This window comes from Onychostoma macrolepis, chromosome 22, assembly GCF_012432095.1.
Source record: "Onychostoma macrolepis isolate SWU-2019 chromosome 22, ASM1243209v1, whole genome shotgun sequence".
Lineage (NCBI taxonomy): Eukaryota > Metazoa > Chordata > Actinopteri > Cypriniformes > Cyprinidae > Onychostoma > Onychostoma macrolepis.
The window spans coordinates 19,485,777-19,507,709 of record NC_081176.1 but is presented as its reverse complement, the minus strand read 5'-3'; the positions used below and the strand labels follow the sequence as shown (position 1 = coordinate 19,507,709).

Genomic DNA, 21,933 nt, shown 5'->3' with positions numbered 1-21,933 from the left:
ACTGCATTTCTTTCTTTTATTATTTCCTGCATTTGTTATTTTCGTTTGTTATTTTTCTTCCAGTCTTTCTTTATATCATCTTCCCTTCTTTGACTTTTTCATCCTTTTTTGTTTTTCTCTTTCTTTCCTTTGTTATTTCATTCTTGATTTGTATTTGTTTTGTTTTGTTTGTGGTTTCCTTCTTTTTTTCAATTTTTAATTTATTTTTATTTTCTTCCCTTCTTTCCTTTTATTTGCTCTTTTATTTTTCCTTTCTTAATCTCATTATTTTCCTCAATTTATTTTTCTTTTTGTTCTTTCATTCTTTTGATATTTTTCCTTTAATTTTTTCCCTTCTTTCGCCGCCTTCTGCTCTCTCATTTTTACTTTTTCTGTTTGTTTTTCATTCTATTCTTTTTGTTTCTTTCTTTTGCACAATCTTTTATTTTTCATTTTCTTTCATTCTTTATTTTGCTATTTCTCTGTTTTGTCCATTCAATTGTTATTTAATTTTAATTTTTTTTTCTTCATATAATTTTATTCTTATTCTTTTGGTCTTTCCCTCTATATTTTGTTTGTTCCTTCATTCTTCCTTTCTTCCATTCTATATTTCTGTCTTTTCTTTTGCGTGGTAAACAAACAGAGTGCAACAGAGAAGTGAATTGCTGTAGCCTCAGCGTAATTAGAGGGTTAGGGCCAGTGCAATTAGAAAGTCTCGCTAAGGCAGAGATCTTAGTCTAAAACAAATCAATGTTGACAGAAGCCAGTAGATGTGTTCAGTAATTGACTCCAGTCTTGCTCTAGTCTATATGCATGTTTAAAATGGTGCCGAATACATAAGCTCAACCTCCCCTTGTTCAAATCGATTTCTTTGTGTAGGAGTTTCCTAGGGTGCAAGACCCCAGAAACGCACTTCAGCAAACAAAGTAATGATCTTGAAAGCAGCTCTAGTAGGCCTCTGGTATAGAATAAATGTAAACAGATGCACATCTTTAATGCATTTTTAACATTTTTAACGCATGTTTCTGCAGCATAAAGTATGTAACTTCAGAATAAAAAGGTTTTTCAAGGTCAGATTTTGTATGTCTGTTAAATGAATTATTGCTGCAGAGCTTTGACTGTTTAGCATATAAAAAAATGATGAAGAACATTGAAATGCACAGAAAAGACAAGACAAAACTGCTGCTAAACAACTGTTTTCAACTGACAGAAAGAAACATTTGAGCAGATTTTTTGCCTGAGGATTTCCTTCCAAAAACCCGGTTGCTTTTGAGCACAAAGAGCAGAGAGTCCTGTTTGTCCTCCTTTTCCTGCAGCGCAGGTGGAAGTTCATAAGCCTTTTTAATCAATGATCTGCCGGTGGAGAGGCTGCTGTTCTCTGCCTCTCCCCCGAGGCCTTTTAGGCGTCAGAGAAGTGGTTTTTGAAAAATAGCCGCCGTCACGGTAGTCATAACACCAGCACCAGACCGGCTTGCCCTTAATTAGAGAAGCACGTCGCTCTGCGATAAGACGAGGAGGTGCTGTGTCTTACGCGACTTTGCTGTTCCATCACTCTCGCTGACATGGCTTGGAGCTGTTTACACATGGAAACAGACATGTTCATCGGTCTTTGTAGGACAGACAGGTGCAGGGTACTCATTCACACACACATACTACATACACTATCACAAACCCACCCAATTTCTGAGCAGGCCAATAATAATGAGTAATACATTTTACTGTGATTTTTTTTTTTTTTTTTTAATTGTTTATTTTATGTTTTATGTCATTTGATTTTGCTAAAAGATCATTATTTTCATTTTGCTGAAATTTTAATATTTAATTTCATTTTAGTGAAGCAGGATACACATTGAAACATGTTTATCTGTCTTTACACATGTGCAGTTAACACACTATATTTGCTCTTACAGGCCCAAAATATTTCCATTGTGCAAGTGATTTTTTTAAATATTTTATTTTATCAATATTTTATTTAGTGTATTTCTAATATTTTATTAAATATTGCTATATTTTTTAATTTTCATTTCTTTTTTTATTATTGTTTATTATTTTATTTTTTAATTTTCTGAAATGGTAATATTTTATTTAATTTTAATAAAGTACGATGCACATGTAAACAGACAGACAGTCTTGAACGTGTATTTTACTAAATCTCACACACACAACACTCTTACAGACTCTTAACTTATTAATAACTTATTAACATAATTTATTATGTTTATTTTATTTTATTAATTTATTCTGTTTTATCTTTTTTTATTTATATTATATTTTGTTTTGTTACTATATACATTCTTACAGACCCACACTATTGTTATTGCAGGGGTTAATAAATGAATTGTGTACTGTAATTCATTTTACTCCGATTTTTATTTTATTTTATTAATTTAGTAGATTTTTCTCTCTTTTTGTTTTTATTATTGAAATGTATTTCATTTTTTTCATTTTGCTAAAATTTTAATATAAAATTTTATTTTATTTTGCTGAAATGTTAATATTTAAGTAAATTTTAATATAGTATGATGCACATACAAACATACATGTTCTCATTATATTTTTATATTGACATGCATTACTGAATTGTATTTTAAATTTAATGAAAATATTTTTATTTTACAGATATTTTATTATTTAATTTCAATAGTTTTTTATTTAAAATATTTTAAATATTTTAAAATACAAAGTATTTAAAAATATCTCAATTTAAATAGTTTTGAGACTTGTCATTTATTAGGTTTCACATATACAGCATACTTAATTGTTTTTTAATGTGCTTTATTTGTAGCTCGTTGTTACCCTGTGCTGTTGCTTTTGAAACCGTGAGCAAGACTTACATTCTTCTCACTGCCAGACTCTAAATTATAAAGCCCAATCTGGGGTTCGGATGGACAATAGAAAGCCTGTGAGTTATTATCCTCCAGCTCCTTAAGATGAATCACCCTGCCTACAAGGTAATACACAATGAATATATGATCAGTGTAGTAAATTCAGTGAGAAAAATGTCTAAAAACATCATCTGTACTAACTCACATTGACCAGAAGAACTGGGGAAAAGTCCCACCCTACAGTTTTTTCCTCATTGAACATTCTGTTTTCAGAATACATTATTTTCCCCTAATGTATTGCACTGCGTATATGAATCTGGCTTTAATAACTTGTGAGTTACTCACACCAGCCGTTATAGCGAATTCAGGGGAGATAATGATTGCATCTGAGGTGAGGAAGCCAGCATGACTGCTTCCAATGTACCTTTCAGTCTCCATGGAAGCTACGCGTGCTGCATTCAGGCTTTGATCATGTGAGCGCCAAGCGCTACTACTGTTTGTAGACAAGCTAACAGTTGTACTTGCAGCTAACCGAGCTGCCAGGCTCTCTCCAGGCAAACATCACCCCCTCCTTCAGATGGTTTATTTACTGTCTCACCACCCACACGATCCGCTGGGTGGTCTTATGTATCAAGAACCACAATGTTTGTTATGTGTGTGCACTAAAGCAACTGTAAACATCAAAATGTTAGATCTTAGAGCGGGAGGGTTTGATATTCTTTTTAAAATACTAATTTAAAGACAGGGAAGAAGATGTTTCTGTGATCCGTTTATAGTGTTTTTTATTTGTGTTTTTAGATCATTTTGCATCTTTAATAGACAGATAGACAAAGAAAAACAGACAAAGATTGACAGGATGACAGGCAGAACAATAGAGGTATATAGACGGACAGACCGACAGAGCAACAGACAAATATTTAGACTGAACGACAGACTGACAGATAGAACAATAGACAGATAGTTAGACAGAACGACGGACAGAATGACAGATAGACTGAACAACAGACCGATAGAGAGAATGACAGACTTACAGAACAACAGAGATAGTTAGACAGAACGGAACAGACAGATAGACAGAATGACTGAAAGACAGAACAACAGACAGATAAACAGAATGATAGACAGAACAACAGACAGACAGAATGATAGACAGATAGACAGAACAACAGACAGAACGACAGAAAGACAAATAGAACAATAGACAGACAGTTAGCACAATGGACAGAATGACAGATAAAAAGAACAACAGACCAATAGAGAGAATGACAGACTGACAGAACAACAGAGATAGTTAGACAGAACGGAACAGACAGATAGACAGAATGACAGATAGACAGAACAACAGACAGACAGGATGACAGACAGACAGAATGATAGATAGACAGAACGACAGTCTGACTGACAGACAGATAGACAGAACAACAGACAGATAGTTAGACAGAAGGACAGACAGACAGAATGACGGACAGATAGACAGAACAACAGACAAATAGACAGAATGATAGACAGAACGACAGACTGACAGACAGAACAATAGACAGATAGACAGAATGACAGACAGCATGACACAGAACAACAGACAAATAGACAGAATGACAGATAGACAGAACAACAGACAGAACGACTGACAGATAAATAGAACAATAGACAGATAGTTAACACAATGGACAGAATGACAGATAAAAAGAAGACCGATAGAGAGAATGACAGACTCACAGAACAACAGAGATAAACAGAAAAACAGATGAGGCAAGAAAGGAAAAAAACTCTAAATGTGCACTACCACTACACCATGGCTTTGACATCTTTCTTGCTTTATTAGTGGTGATTTTCGAATTGGGCAACTTAGAAACCACCTAGCAAATGTCCTACAAATGACATGCCAGCAACCACTTGCTTACTAGTTTAAAACTTGTTTACGCATGCTGCATTGTGTTTATGTATTCATTTTCATTTTAGTTAAATGTTTAAGAATTTTGTTGTGTGTTTTGTCATCTTTATTAGTTTTTATAGGTATACTGTATATATTTTTTTCATGTTAATTTTAGTTGTTTTAGTACAAGTTAAACTAAATAAAAATGAGAAATGTTTCCTTTGCAACGAGCTAAAAAAGAAACTGTTAACCTTTATTTTATTTCAAGTAATTTTTTTTTTTTTTTGGTTTCTAGTTTTAGTTAAGTATATAAATCCTGAGATTATACCCCTGTTTTGTAAACTTAAACTCATCTTACTTCCATCATCCCGTGCTCAGCATTTTTCATAAACGTAGTGCGAGTTCTGCCAGGTCGGAAATTGAACTGAAAGTCTGATGTTCCTGATATCCGACGGCCTCATTGTCAGCGCCGTGGAGCGTGTGCCACTGACCTGGATTGAGTCCGGAACACGGTGATGAAGTATCCTCTTCTATCTGATTATACGTGCTGCTTCAGGTTCCCTGCCGACTGGGCTGTATCTTGCTGGAGCTGAATAGACCAGACAGCTCCGACTCTCTCCACACCCCACTGAGATGCTTATTTTAGCAACATGGCATTTTATTCTCCCCTATCACTTTGAGAGAGAATGTGTCCCAGCATTTAATGTGCTTTATAATGTCTGTGCATGCAAGACAAGAAGCCATCTCTGTGTATGGACACACGGCTGTGTAAGTAACAGGTGCATTTAAATGCAGTGTTAATGTTTACTTTTTTGGAGTGGGGTTGTTTGTTTTAAAGTGTGGTCAAATGTACTTTTTTTCTGCAAATGTTTGCAGGAAAAATTTCTGTATGAATCCACATTTTCCCTCTGGAATTTCACAAGGGATTTCTGTTTTACTCTGACTAAAATGGCATTTTTTTCATTTTCGTCAACAGTATTTTTAAAATTAAAATGCTTTGTATCGTCATGTTGCACATTTGTTTTTGTTCAGTTTATTTTGTTTGCTTTTGTTCAGTTTATTTAGTTTGTTTGTCTGCAAATTTTTGTTGGTGAAATCCAGTCATTTTAGAAGGAAGCCATGCAATCAGGAATTTTACGTACGTAAGGGTGAAAAATTTCCCAAGGCAGATTTCACAACTGGTTCGAACTGGTCACACAGACTATACCATTGACATTAGGCAACAGACCTTTTTCGTTTGCAAAATTTAGTCAATATTTCTTTAAGTCCTATTCATTAATTTTGGTCAGTTTTACTCTCACCAAAATGGCATATTGTCATATTTTCGTCAAGTTATTTTTGAAAAAAAAAAGAAAACCACTTAACTATCGTGATAATGTGCATTTTGTTTTTTGTTTTTGGTTGTTTGTTTTACAGTGTAGTAACATTTGCTGTTGTTTAGTTTATTTCCATGCATTTGAGAATTTCAAAATGTTTCTATACGCTGTTTTCGCAACATGTTTGAGTTGGTCACGCGCATTCGCCACATTGACCAACAAAAATATGATTCGTTTGAAAGTGACTGCACAAATATACACTATTGACAATCGGCAATGGACTTTTCCGCCTGCAAGATTTTGCTGACAAAGTCTTTTGATAGCAACATTTTTAGTCGTTATTTTGTCATGTGAATGGTAATTCATGCAATCGGTGAATCAAGTTGTTCAGACAGAAAGCTGTTATTTTGTATGTCACTCTTATAAACAGTGTTTGGGGTAATGCATATTTATATATGACGTGAGCTGCGTAATCAGACTACTTTTTTCAAGTAGCTAGTAAAATATCTGTTACTTTTTTAAAATAGGTAGTGCTAGTTACTTTGTTTTCCCATTTATTGGCTAAGCAAAAGTAGCATAACATGTTACTTTCCATAAAAAGTACATAATTAGTTACTTTTTATGGAGAGTAACGCAGTATTGTAATGCATTACTTTTAAAAGTAACTTTCCCCAACACTGCCCATGAATAACTGAATTCAGTATGTACAGAATCACTCAGAAGAGGAGTGACTCCATATTCAGTAGAGGATCTCTCTATTCCACTTCAAGCTTTCAAATGCGTTTTGTGCATAAACAACAGCAGCTTTATTAGAAGACACTTCAGATGCAACCTCAGCGACTTCAAATTATGTTCAGCAGGGCACATCAGCTCAGACAAGCAGGAGATGGAACGGGAAAATGAAAGAAGGGGAGAAGAGGCGGGAACAATAAGAACTGTTGATGTGCCTAGCAGCCTGAAGCCTACAGCATGGAGGAGCTTCAACCATTAACTGTGTGTCAGACTCTCCAGGCACTAACAATAGCACAGACACTCTTCTCTCTCTCTCTCTTGCTCTCTTCCACTTGTTTCTTCCATGTTTCATATTCATAGGGAGATGAAATCGGCTCTTGTCCCTCGCACCAAACTCTTGCACATCGTAGTTTTGTTTTAGCATCAAACCTATTAATAGGGATGTTTAATGTGCGATTTTCAGTTATTTATGCAAATCTCAGGATGCGTGTGACACCGACAGGCTTTAATCTTTTCGTTGTGGTGCTGAGGTACGTCAAGACGGGGATATTATTGGAACGCCGGGTTGTTCAATGTCAGGATTATTTTAGGATTTTCGTTGCTAGGATGAAGTTTTGTGCCTTTCCAGCTGAAATCTGACCTGAAATTGTAGGTTTTAAGTGTTTGAGGATTATGTGCCTCTAAGCGCTTTGAATTGTGTCTCTTTTTCGTTTCTTGACTTCTTAGGTCTAAAAAAAGATTTTTGAAACTGCTTGCAGGTAAAAAAAAATAGAGAAATAAGAGAACATCGTGGTGTTTTGACGTAGTGTCAATTCTTATTTTTATGATTCATTTGTGTTTTCAGATGCCATAATCCCTGGGCGTAGGATTTTCAGCCATTTTCAGCTAGTGTTTTTGTGCAGGGAGATTTATTGTAGTCATGTTGGCTCAATGATCTCAAATGTTAGCACATCAGATTTGTTTTTAACATTTCTACCTGAAATGTGTTGTGGTTTAACAAGGGAAAGATCTGGTGTTATAAGTGCTGCCAAGTGAAAACTAAAAGTATCAGCACAACTAATTTAACTTTCCACTAATGATTCATTCCAGTGAATTGCTTCAGGCAGTTTGTATAAATTTTGTGCCTGAAAATTATGACTCTGATTAAATTAAATTAAACCTTTATTATAAAATATTATTCAAATACGTATAAATACGTCAAAAACAGTACAATTTAATATACTATGTGTCATATTTTATTATATATTTAAATAATACATTATATAATTTAAATATTCCATATTTAAGTAATATAAAATATGTTTGTAGCTAAAAGAGTAACTTAACTGTGGTTTAATTACTTAAAATCATGAGAAGCTTGTAGTTTGATAATGCTTAAAGGAGTAGTTTAAAAAAAAAAAAAAAAAAAGGAAAATTTGCTGAAAATGTACTCACCCTCAGGACATCCCAGATATAGATGAGTTTCTTCATGGGAACAAATTTTGGAATGGGTGCCGTCAGAATGAGAGTCCAAACAGCTGATAAAAACATCACAATAGTCCACAATTAATCCACACAACTACAGTTCATCAATTAACATTTTATAAAGCAAAAAGCTGTGTGTTTTAATACCCAAATACATCAAGACATTTAAATGTTTTTCTCCAGTGAAAAAGCTGTATTGTCTGAATCAGGAGAGAAATATGCACAGATCAAGCACTGTTTACAAGTGAAATTTCACATAATGTTAATTGCTAGACCGGAGTTGTGTAGAATACTTGTGGATTATTATAATGTTTTTAACAGCTGTTTGGACTCTCACTTTGACGGCACCCATTCACTGCAGAGGATCGATTGGTGAGCTTGTGATGTAATGTTAAATTTAGAAATCTGTTCCTATGTAATCTGTACTCATCTACATCTTGGATGGCTTGAGGCTGAGTACATTTTCAGCAAATTTTCATTTTTGTGAAACTATTCGAGTGAACTATTCCTTTGTTTCCAATCTATGTTCTTGGTATTGCTTTAGAAGCAGAACTCGGTCTTTATTACAGTCTCCTTGATTGATTAAGATTCAAAAGCATCATTTGATGGCTCAACCTCCAACCTTTCGGCCGTCAACTGAACCTGCTAACTAATTATGCCACAGAAGTGGACAAATGATTGAATTTGATTCCCTAAACCCAGTTTTCCTCATTCCTACAAACTCTCTCTGCTTTTCTCCAGCAAACGCTGAGTTCTATCTGAATTTGTTCTACTGCAGCGCAAGTTACGTCATCCCGCCGGTGGTAAACGGCAACTCCAGCCTTCCTCAGCTTCATTCTTCCAGCAACCTTAAATCACTGCTTGCTCTGTGCCAGTAGATTGCTGTGGTCCACAGGGATGCAGAGTTATCTGTGTTGCGGTAGAAATAGGCCTCAGTTTCCCAAGGTGCACACTCAGCTTACCTCCACAGTAATTGCAACCTCACATTCAGTGAATGATGAGCACTGGTGGTTTGACCTCCAAGGCTCAAAGGATGTGTCACGTATAAACTTCATCACAAGAACCATGATAAACTCATTTTGAGATGTGAAAATCTGTAATTCACCTCAGAATGCTGTGCATTTGTGCCTTTTCTCGCATTTGCAAAGCACTTGTTTGTATTGTGACTAATTGTAGCGTTTAATTTACTTAATGATGCACCACCCACAGCGGTTTTATTCACAGCAACAGTTACTGTAGAGCGATGCGGTAAAACCGGGACAGCTTAAATGCAGAAAATCTGGTATAATGTTGATTTCTAAGTGTTGGTTGATTTACATGTAATCAAGTGTAGTTTCCAAAATCTGTATGCTGTATGAATATTTCAAGCTTCAACCGTGATAAGAGGAAGAACATGGACCACTTACAAAAGCATCTTAAAAATTAATAGAAACATTAGAAGTCCCACCTTACAGTTACAAAAGCCAAATGCTTTTCTGAGAAAGTTTGCCTGCATGTTACAACTGGATGCATGCTTTAGCTTGATTTGACCTAAAGAAGCTTAATTTATGACAGTTTTCTTCCATTTTGGTGCTGATTTGAAATATATTATTAAAACATAATCCTGAAAAAATGAAAATGTTCTCATCGTTTACTCATTCTCAAGTTTCCCAAACCTGTATGAGTTTCTTTCTTCTGTTGAACACAAAGAAGTAAGAATATATTTTGAATAATGTGAGTTACCAAATAGTTTCTGGTCCCCATTGACTTCCATAGTATTTTTAATTTTTTTTTCTCCTTACTGTGAAAGTCAATGGGGATGAATTTAAGAATGAGTAAATGTAGACAGAATTTTAATTTTGGGGTTAACTATCCCTTTAAATAATGTGTAAATTTGACAATTTTCAGCCAAAGACATTATAAGGGCGAGGAAAATGATCAATTTATTAAAAATGAACAATGAGAGAAATCATAACATATGGTGGCTGTAGAAATTTAACAGTGCATTCGAATTACAAAAGGTCGTAATACAAATTAAACACCACCTCAAAGTTGTAATTACAATGGGAAACTCAGGAATTTCTATTATTCCTATTATGCTATTTCACTTTTTGAATTTTAGTCAATGTGTAGTGTCTATGTTTGGGCATAAAAAGATCTACAAAATTACAAATCTCAAAGTCCACTCCAAAGGGAGATATTTTGTTTTAAAAAAAATCCCTTTTCAAGAACTACAACGAACGGCTCGTTTGGATTACAAAGTTGCTTTCCTGTATTTGTGATATCACAAAAATAAATCCCGCCTAAGGAAATTCGAGTGGTTGGCAGGTGGGGAGTACTGCACGTTTCAAAATCGAAACTCGGTGAGGGTGTTTTTATATCACAGTATTTCTGATGGAAGCTGACTGTTTTCAGAAAATTTTGGATGTCATTTTCATTTCATCTTGCATGTAATGTCTGATAAAGCAGCGTTTTTGAGCAGAGCTCTGCTTTGTGTACAGCGTTACCGGGGTAGCCTCACTCTCTACCACTCCAATAGCGCCTCCCGCTGGCAGAGAATTGATTTGCATATATATGCCGCCACAAATAGTGTAAGTCTGTGGGACTATGGTATAAATAAATTCAAGTCAAGTCACCTTTATTTATATAGCGCTTTTAACAATACAGATTGTGTCAAAGCACTTAACAGTATCAAATTAGAGGATAGAGTGTCGGTAATGTATAATGATAAGATTAAACACTCAATTTTCAATTTTCAGTTCAAGGCATTTCATTATTGAATTCAGAGATGTCATTGTCTAGCTCAGTTTAGTTTAAATATTATCTGTGCAATCAAATCGGCGATAATCGATAATAAGTGTCCCCAACTGAGCAAGCCAGAGGCGACAGCGGCAAGGAACCAAAACTCCCTCTGTGACAGAATGGAGAAAAAAAAAACCTTGGGAGAAACCAGGCTCAGTCGGGGGGCCAGTTTTCCTCTGACCAGACGAAACCCGCAGTTCAAAAGTTTATATTTCTATTTTAATTTTGTTGCAATTTCTAACAATAGTAGTATTATGTAGTTAGGTATTTTATTATATTTTAGTTATTTTGTTATATTTTTTTTAGTTTTATTATATTCAATCGAGGTTTTCACTGGGGATATGTCTCTGGGGGTCATCTGGGTGTCCTGGTCTCCGCTGACGATCAGGGCTGTAGACATCATCTCTTGGTGCTGATCCACCATCTGACCGGATACAGACTGAGAAACAGAATAGGAAAGAAACAGACAAATATTAGCGTAGATGCCATTCTACTTACGATGTAACGAGTACACCGTGTGTTATGGGGAGTGTTCCCGGTTCCGGTTGATCTAATTAATGCAGCCTAACAATCCTTTAACGGATTTGAATATTAGAAGCGTATTAGTGTGTTATGTGTAAGCCAGGCTAAAGAGATGGGTCTTTAATCTAGATTTAAACTGACAGAGTGTGTCTGCCTCCCGAACAGTGTTAGGTAGATTGTTCCAGAGTTTGGGTGCTAAATAGGAATAGGATCTGCCGCCCGCAGTTGATTTTGATATTCTAGGTATTATCAAACGGCCAGAGTTTTGAGAACTCATTGGACGTGGAGGACTATAATGTGATAAGAGCTCGCTCAAGTACTGAGGAGCTAAACCATTCAGGGCTTTATAAGTAATTAACAAGATTTTAAAATCTATCTGTTTGATAGGGAGCCAGTGCAGTGCTGACAGAACCGGGCTAATATGGTCATATTTCCTGGTTCTAGTAAGGACTCTAGCTGCTGCATTTTGGACTAACTGTAGTTTGTTGATCAAGCGTGCAGAACAACCACCCAATAAAGCATTACAATAGTCTAACCTTGAGGTGATAAACGCATGAATTAACATTTCTGCATTTGACGTTGAGAGCATTGGTCGCAATTTAGATATGCTTTTGAGCAGTTTTACAGATGCTAGAAACATGGCTTTCAAATGAAAGATTGCTATCAAACAGCACACCTAGGTTCCTGACTGATGAAGAAGAATTGACAGAGCAGCTGTCAAGTGTTAGATAATGTAAAGTTATTACATGTGGTGTTTTTAGGTTGTGTTTTTTTAATGAGAGGCTTAATAACAGCCAATTTGAAGGTTTTGGGGACATGTCCTAATGACAATGATGAATTAATAATAGCCAAAAGAGGATCTATGACTTCTGGAAGCAGCTCTTTTAGTAGTTTAGATGGAATCGGCTCTAACATACATGTTGTTGGTTTAGATGATTTAACAAGTTTATACAATTCTTCCTCTCCCACAGTAGAGAATGAATGGAATTGTTCCTCAGGGGATCTATAGTGCGCTATCTGATGCGATACTGTAGCTGACGGCTGCAAGGATACAATTTTATCTCTGATAGTATCGATCTTGGAAGTGAAGTAGTTCATAAAGTCATTACTGCTATGCTCTTGGGAAATGCCAACACCTGTTGATGCTTTATTTTTCGTTAATTTAGTCACTGTATTGAATAAATACAGAGGGTTATGTTTGTTTTCTTCTAGAAGAGACGAAAAGTAATCCGATCTAGCAGTTTTTAATGCTTTTCTGTAGGATAGGGTACTTTCCCGCCAAGCTAAACGAAATACCTCTAATTTAGTTTTCCTCCAGCTGCGCTCCATTTTCCGGGCTGCTCTCTTTAGGGCACGAGTGTGCTCATTATACCACGGTGTTGGACTCTTATCTTAATCTTCCTTACGTGTAAAGGAGCAACCGCATCTAAAGTGCTAGAAAAGAGAGAGTCCATAGTTTCAGTTACATCATCAAGTTGTTCTGAGCTATTGGATATGCTGAGGAACTGAGATAAGTCAGGAAGATTATTTATAAAGCAGTCTTTTGTGGTAGAGGTAATGGTTCTACCTTATTTGTAAAAAGGAGTTGGCTTTACAGCTTTATTATCAACATGGATATTAAAATCACCAATGATTAGGACTTTATCTGCAGTCGGCACTAACTCCGATAGAAGATCAGAAAATTCTTTAATAAAGTCTGTATGGTGCCCTGGTGGCCTGTATACAGTAGCCAGTACAAACATCACAGGGGATTTATCATTAACACTTGTTTCTTTGGATAACGTTATATGAAGCACCATTACTTCGAACGAATTATACTTGAAACCCGACCTCTGAGAGATACTGAAAATATTGCTGTAAATTATAGCAACACCTCCCCCTTTACCTTTTGGACGCGGTTCATGTTTGTAACAGTAATCTTGGGGTGTAGACTCGTTTAAAGTAATGTAATCATCTTGTTTTAGCCAGGTTTCTGTCAGACAAAGCACATCTAGTTTATGGTCAGTGAACATATCATTTACAAAAAGTGCTTTTGAAGAAAGGGATCTAATATTCAGTAAGCCAAGCTTTATCATGTGTTTATCTGTATTATATTGTTTTTTTATTTGTTGAACATCAATTAAATTGTTACTATTACTTTGGTTTGGATGTTTTCTGTATTTTCTAGTTCGGGGAACAGACACAGTCTCTATAGAGTGATATCTAGGTGAAAAAGTTTCTATGTGCTGAGAGTTAACTGACTTCTGTAACGTGAGGCGGCTAGCAGACGATCGGTTTAGCCAGTCTGTCTGCTTCCTGACCTGGGCTCCAGTTAGTCAAGTACGAACTCTAAGACTATGTGCCATATTTCTAGAGAGAAGAGCGGCACCACCCCAGGAGGGATGAACACCATCTCTTTTCAACAGGTCAGGTCTGCCCCAAAAATTCTTCCAATTGTCTATAAAGCCTATGTTATTTTGCGGGCACCACTTAGACATCCAGCCATTAAGTGACGACAGTCTGCTATGAATCTCATTACCCCGGTAAGCAGGGAGGGGACCAGAGCATATTACAGTGTCTGACATCGTACTTGCAAGTTCACACACCTCTTTAACATTATTTTTAGTGATTTCCGACTGGCGAAGTCGAACATCATTAGCGCCGACGTGGATAACAATCTTACTGAATTTACGTTTAGCATTAGTCAGCACTTTTAAATTTGCCAAGATGTCAGGCGCTCTGGCTCCTGGTAAACAATGGACTATGGTGGCTGGTGTCTCTATTTTCACGTTCCGTACAATAGAATCGCCAATAACTAGAGCACTTTCATCAGGTTTCTCAGTGGGTGCTTCACTGAGTGGGGAGAACCTGTTTGATGTTCTGATCGGAACGGAAGAGTGGTGTTTTGATCCGCGACTAGGCCGCCTCACTGTCACCCAGTTGCCCTGCTGCCGGGGCTCAACCGAAACCGAACAATGTACAGGACTCCCTGAGCTAGTCGCATCCAAAGCAGTATCTACAGCCCTCACATTCTTACTGTCCTCAACTAAAGTTTGGATGCGTGTCTCTAGTTCTAAAACCTTCTCTGTCAGCCTAACTATTTCCCTGCATTTATCACATGTGAATCCCTCGCTGCTGACAGAGACAGATAAACTATACATGTGGCAAACAGTGCAAACAACAATAGCAGGAGAAGAAGCCATTACTCACCGTGATTGATTGAATGATACCAACTTAACTTACCACTTACCACTGTTGTTTGATGAGCTCGTGAAAAACGGAAATAAAATAAAAAATAATAATAGGCGCGAATAGAAATGCAAATGGAACCGCGAGTGACAAGCTAACGGGCTAACAAGCTGCACTCACGGTTTTTAAAGGCGAACGATCAAATTAGTTAGATTATTTTGAAAGATAACACCAGAAATATGGTGGGAATTAAGTTATATATTATCACTTTAGACAAAAGGGAGTAAAAGTAAGGTAGAGATTCAATAAAACGCGAAGGTACACGGAGCTACAAACACAAACCTCTCAGATTCAACTGTATAACCGTTTCACTGCAATTCATGTAATAATGTTAGAATTAAAGAACAATAAACGTAATACATATTACAGTTGCACTTATCTGTACATAGTAAACGCAGTTATTTTTAAGCGGTTGTAGACATCCTATTTAAAACATGATTTAGCCCCCCCCAAAAAACAATAACAACAACAATATCTTAACCACTTTAATATGTCTTGCAATATCCGTGTGTGCGAAGGTTCTGCACGATCCTCTTGTTCAATATTCTCGAGGTCTGAATTGCTGTGGCAATATTGACGAACTTGCTATTTTGGCCAGGGGGCGGGGCAGTACTGAAACACCGTCTAAGCTGTTCGTCAATCACAACACACTGAGACAGCTAACCAATCACAACACATTTCGTTTTTCAGAAGGCGGGCCTTCATCAAACCCCAAACTAATCGAGCCATTTGTGCCAGGCTGGGGAGAAAGGTATTATAATGATGTAAATTATGTGAAAAATAATGCAATTTCCGAACCACCAAGCATGAGAGCATGTTCTAGTACAGCCCCCAAAGCAAAATCAAGACTTTGTAAAAGAGCATAATAGGTCCCCTTTAAGTCACAATTTTCCTGGGACCTGAGAAAACATTGTAAACACGATGGAAGCAATGTCTGTTTTGATGGTAAATTAGTTTAAATAAATGACTCACCCCCATTTACAATTTGATTGCATTGTACAGTTATGATAGAATATATTGTAATATATTGAATGATTTAGTTTAAAAAAATAATAATTTTTTGTAGAAAAGAAGCATCGCCATCTTACTTCGACCAAAGTGATTTGAATCCACTTGATGTTGTAACTATGACTTTCCAACTTGTAAATTCAAACTTCCTAGGACTTCTAGTTAAAAGAGCCAGTTGTCTTTTTGATAGTGATTGCTTGCTCTAGAACGTACATTCATATTAAAGGGATAGTTCACATTTACTCACCCTCAAGCCATCCTAGGTGTATATGACTTTCTTCTTTCAATAGGAGTTATATTTAAAAATGTCATGGCTCTTCCAAGCTTTATAGTGGCAGTGAATGGGTGTTGAGATTTTGATCCCCAAAAAAGTGCATCAATCCATCATAAAAAAGTACTCCACACGTGAGTTGATGCGTTTGTGGAAGAAAAATGTCCATATTTAAAACTTTATACACTGTAATATCTAGCTTCAGCTAACTGTCGTACACATGTTCATGAGAGAGTGGCGTTCCAGCATCTGACGGAGGACGTAGGCGCACGCAGTGACGAGCGCGGAAGTACAGAGGAGAGAGCAAAACAAAACACCGGTCACAAATTAGAAGTACAAAATGAGGATTTGTAAAGGAAAATGTCAGAGGATTTTGATATAAGCCAAGAGGAGACTGGTTTTCCTTTGATGTAAACAAAACTTGGTTCTCACGAGACTAGCATATTCTCACCGGAGCTTACGCTACGCCTATGTCATCCGCTGAAACGCCACTCTCTCATGAACACGAGTTCGACAGTTAGCGGAAGCTATAGATTAGGGTTTACAGTTTTAAATATGGATATTTTTCTTATACAAACACATCGCTTCGCTTCAGAATGGCTTGTGGAGCCGTGTGGATCACTTTTTATGATGGATGGATGCGCTTTTTTGGGCTTCAAAATCTCAACCCCCATTCACTGCCATTATAAAGCTTAGAAGAGCCAGGACATTTTTATTATAACTCTTGACTGTATTCGTCTAAAAGAAGAAAGTCATATACATCTAGGATGGCTTAAGGGTGAGTTAATCATGGGGTAATTTTCATTTTTGGGTGAACTATCCCTTTAACTATAAAGGCGCAAACAAAGTAGCAAATTTAAACTAAACTAGCTAAATTTAAGCTCTATATATTTTTAAGTATATTATTAAGTATTATTAATCATAATCTTGACCAAGTGTTTTGGAGATTTCAGTCCTTCCTATACATCAAAAATACTGCTTGGATGCATTTTTAAGATGGTCGCCAACTGACTGACTTACCATAAAAGGCCAGGTCACAGTTTGTCTCTACAAACTATTGTAAATGTTCAGGGGATGTTAGCAAAACATCACCCTGTAGCAGTGGACACGAGGTTCAGAAGTATTGCTGAAGTTCTTGCAACACTTTATTCCTACAGAGAGATTTATTTGTGCAGGCCAGCCACTATCATTTTCATCTATTGTTTTCAAGTGTGAAGATCTCAGAGGGTTTGATTGGATCTTACTGCGATGAAGTCTTCAAGTATTTCTCCCTTAACAAGGGCCTCAGCGTAGCATCATAAACAGCTTGTTTATGAGAGCAGGGAGCCTGTACACTTAAGAGTCTAGGCGGTGAAGTGCTGTATTAGTATTTTATTTTCCTAGAGACTGTCCCTCATGGCCATGGACTGTGTTTTTGAGAGATAGCGGCTGAATAAAAAGATCACATTTTAATGGTTCGGCATCTGCTTTGGAGGTCAGTCGCTCTTCTAGCTCTTAAAACTTGCATTTTTTTTTACAAGCAGACTTGTTTTTGTTTCTGTTTGGTTCAGTACATAGTGAAATTGTGGGTTAGAGCTAGTCGCTCAAACAAGTGACTCATGAGTTAGACGCTCATTTGTGAGTCTTTTTGATTGATTCCTCCAAAAAGTTGTGCAAATGAGATGCTGTTTGGGAGAAGTTGTGATGCAGGCACTTGATGTATTGAAGCTCTTTTGTAATCAAGCATTTATCATGACAAATGACTATTATCCACTTATATTGTTTGTAGTGTTGATCATCTGAGCAGTCGTTTCCATCTCAGGATGAGCTCCATTCAGGGTCCTCTGAGACCATGAACAGTGCGTGGACTTTAGTGAGAAAGTCATGGAGAAATAAAAAGAGACGGAATTGGGGAAGAAGGAACTATTTTAAGCTCACTGTGTAATTAATCATAACCCAACGGCATGAAATGGAAAAGGCTTTTAACTGCTATTGCTTTCATGTTGTTGCATTGTTTTCTTTGTTGTGGTTGTTTATCCACCCTTCTACTCATTCACCACATGTAAAAGTCACTTCATGCGTCTTGATTGATCAGATCACTACACTGAAAAAATGGTATAGAAACAATTTTCACTCTTCAATTTTCTTTTTCAACTTTCAGTTTTCTTACTAGTAAATTTCACATGCATTTACAAAGAAACGTCAAGTATTTTATTGAAAACTTTTTTTTACACTTTTACACATCTATTTAAATTAGCAAAATTGATTAATTGGAAGTAGTAGTATTTGTTTTTTTATTAATTATAAATTTATTTTCACTTTTGTCACATTTTACTGTTTTTATTTTCATTATTTTGAAGTTAATAAGAATTTTATTTTAATGAACATATACTTGTCATTTTTATTGTCACTTTATTGACAGAAACAGTAAATTTAGTTATTATTTCTGTTTTAATGATATTCCTAATTTTATTTTATTTTAATTTTTGCCACTTTTGTACTATTTTTATTTTATTTAAATAATTTTTTTAACTAATACTTTTTTATTTTTGTCACTGTATTTAATTATTGTTTTCATCATTTTCGTTTTACTGACAGAAACTTTTATAACTGTTTTATAAACAGTTTAATCATTATTATTATTATTATTATTATTATTATTTTGTTTAATTTTAATTCATCATTTTACTATTTTTATTTAAAATATTTAAAATTTAACATTTTATTTTAATTATTTCTTTATTTTTTGCTTTTTAATTATTGTTTTTATTATTGTCATTGTCCCTTTTCATTAACAAAAGCATTAACTTTTTTACTATTTTTATTTCAAATGTATTTTTTATTTTAATTATTTTTTTGTCATGGTTAAAAACTATTGTTTTTATCATTTTCATTTACACTTTTTATTGACAGAAATAGTACAGGGATGAAAGAGAGCGGGAATGGGAATGGAAACAACAGATTCGATCTGGCATATTTTAATACACCTTGATCGATCCTATAACAGTCCGATTGAGTGTCACATTCCATTTAAACTTGGAAAATGGATCTAGATCCAATCTGCTAATCCGCAAATCTTTCCTTTAAAGGTGCCATAGAATGCACTGATGCAGTATTTAAATTGTTCTCTGATATCTAAATAGAAGGTATGTGGCTTAGGTAAGGGCAAAAAATCTCCAGAAACGGTTTTACATGTGCATTTACAACCCTAGGATTTCTCCCTAGAATGAAATGGTTTGTTATTGGCTTATTTGGAAGGGTCATGAATAATAATGAGCTCTGCTCTGATTGGCTGTTTCTCAGTTCAGCTCAGTGTTGAGCTCTGCTTTGATTGGCTGTTTCACAGTGCAGCTCATTTCAGTAGCTCACACACAGGGAGGAAAATATATATTTCAATACTTTCTCTCGCAGTTATATCGTTGGGTAATTATACTGTATATAAAATGCGGGCATCAGAGAGCCGCTATTAATACGCAGGGCATTGAAACTGCTTTTGAACGATCGGTCGATCGCATTATAGTTTCACTTTCGCTTTCGAGATTCGCGATCTCACGTACTCTGTTTATACTATGGAGCAGCAGTACTTACCACACATTTTACAAGATCAGATGCTTGTCGGTGGTGCTCAGGATCTGTAAATCATTCGCCATCATCCTCAGTCATCTCTCCTTACTCTGTTTATGTGGTAAGTGAAATCGTATGTACTGTAATGCAACAGACTATTGCTAACAAGCTAACCATGTCCCTTTAGTGGCTCGCGTTATTTTATTAGAACGCGTTATTTGCTTTTCCGTGCCTTTCTGAATACAGACAGTGTTTCCCTCAGACTTGCAATCTATTTGTGGCGGCATATATATGCAAATTCATTCTCTGCCAGCAGGAGGCGCTAAGAGCAGGAGAAATAAAGGTTTCACCGGTAACGTTGTACACAAAGCAGCGCTCCGCTCACAAATGCCGCTTTATCAGGCATTACATGCAAGATGAAAAGAAAATGACATCCAAAATTTTCTCAAGACAGTCGGTTTCCTTCAGAAATACAGTGATCTAAAAGCACCTTGCACCGGGTTTCGATTTTGAAACGTGCAGTGCTCATGTCTATTCAATGAAGTCAAAGCCTTTTGGAAAATCTATTTGTGGCGGTCAGCTTTGATATTGTGGCGGACCGCCACAAATAAATCAATGTATGGGAAACACTGCAGACACCAACCCATCCCTGCACTTCACATCCCCTGCACAGCCTGGAACATAACATTTATTCCCATGATCTGCCATTTTCGCTATTATCCTCGCTTGTTTCTTCACAATACCTGCAGAACTTCTGATGATTCGGCTGTGTAGGTTCGCTGGTGGCTGGCCTAAAACATGGGCGGGTAGACGTTATGCAAATGTTGGGGGCGTACTGATCCCGACTGTTACGGCACAGTCGGTGTTATGTTCTGATTCGCCTATTTTTCAGTGGTCTTTTTTATTCACGAGATTTACATAAGAAGGAGGAAACAATGGTGTTTGAGGCTCACCATATGTCATTTCCATGCACAGAACTGTTATTATTTAACTATGCCAAGGTAAATACAGTTTTCCATTCTATGGCACCTTTAAGTGTTCTCCTTGTCCTATATTGACTTAGTATTTGAGTTTCGAGGTTCCTCTGTCTACGATTGCTTGCTCACTTGTGCATTGCAATTCTGTTTGGGATGAGTAAAGTTTACATATGTGGTTTGAATAACCACTTGCATTTACACCTCAAACCACCTATTGAGGTATTTTCATATTATCTACAGCTTAGGGAAGCAATCTCCATCGGGACAAGCGATCTTTGCAAGAAATGGCCTACGTCGTGACTAATTGTTTGGGACCTGAATGTCTTTTTCCCCTGCACCATTTCCAGCTTAGTGACAAGAGCTCTCCATCCTCTCAGAAAACGATCCGTTTGACGGGATTTGGGATGAAAAAGCTCTCGAGTGGATGCTGAAGAGTTCATTTCATCACGATGATGACGAGGAGTCCTTGAACTCTGTCGCTCTCGTGGAGTTGTGAGCAAGAGGAGTCTCTGGTCCGGGCAGCGTTCATTAAAATTGGTCAATGCGGCTCTTTATGTCATCGTGCCCCGCGTGGAGAATTCACAATAGCCCAGCTGCCTCTCGCTGAGCCGAGCCGGCTTTGAGAGCTCATGAGAGAGCGGGGGAATGTTTATCCGCTCTTTCTGGCTATGAAGCAGCAGTCACTCATGTGTCATATACTTGTCAATCTCAGCCATTCAGCTGGGGGTTTCTGCTGGCTGTTGTCTTTGGACTGAAAGAACAATTGACTTCAAAACGTGTTCACGTGTTCAAAGTATTCACTGTGTCTGACTTTCAAATTTTGTCCTTCATGGAGTTCATTGTATTTCTGTTTTCTGTATATGTGGATTTTATGGTTTCATTTTTGTCACTTTGCAGTGTGAGAAAGGCCTTGAGCCTGTTTAAAAATGAATAATTTATTTATAAAAAGCGATGGGTGGATGAATATTTAGCTTCAACATGCTTTTGGTAAGTTTTCATGTCTAGTGTCAACTACCCTGTAGAAAAGACCAGTACATATTGTATTATATTATATGTATAACCGTAAAATGTTTCTTGTTGGACAAAAGGGACCATTATAATTATAATAAATTATAATAAATTATTATAATATATAATAAATATGTAAAATAATATAATACACACACACACAATACACACGTTTGTGTATTGTAATATATATTATTTTACATATGTAGTACACATTTCTACATTTATATCACAAAAGCAAAAGGCTTTTTGTTAAATAAAAGAATGGATTCATTATTATTCATAATATATTTAAATAAATTATTAATTTGTCATTCATAAATAATATTTTTAACAATGTATATTATATTCATAATGTTTATTATTACATTATTTTCAAAATTGAAAATGTTTTGAAAAAAAAATG

The 21,933-nt window shown here is 36.1% G+C and overlaps 1 protein-coding gene across 5 annotated transcripts in view; it reads left to right on the top strand.

The window, feature by feature from the left end:
* The window catches only part of ncanb (neurocan b), a 181,223-nt gene that overhangs the window by 98,131 nt on the left and 61,159 nt on the right, over nt 1-21,933 (top strand). The window lies entirely within an intron of this gene.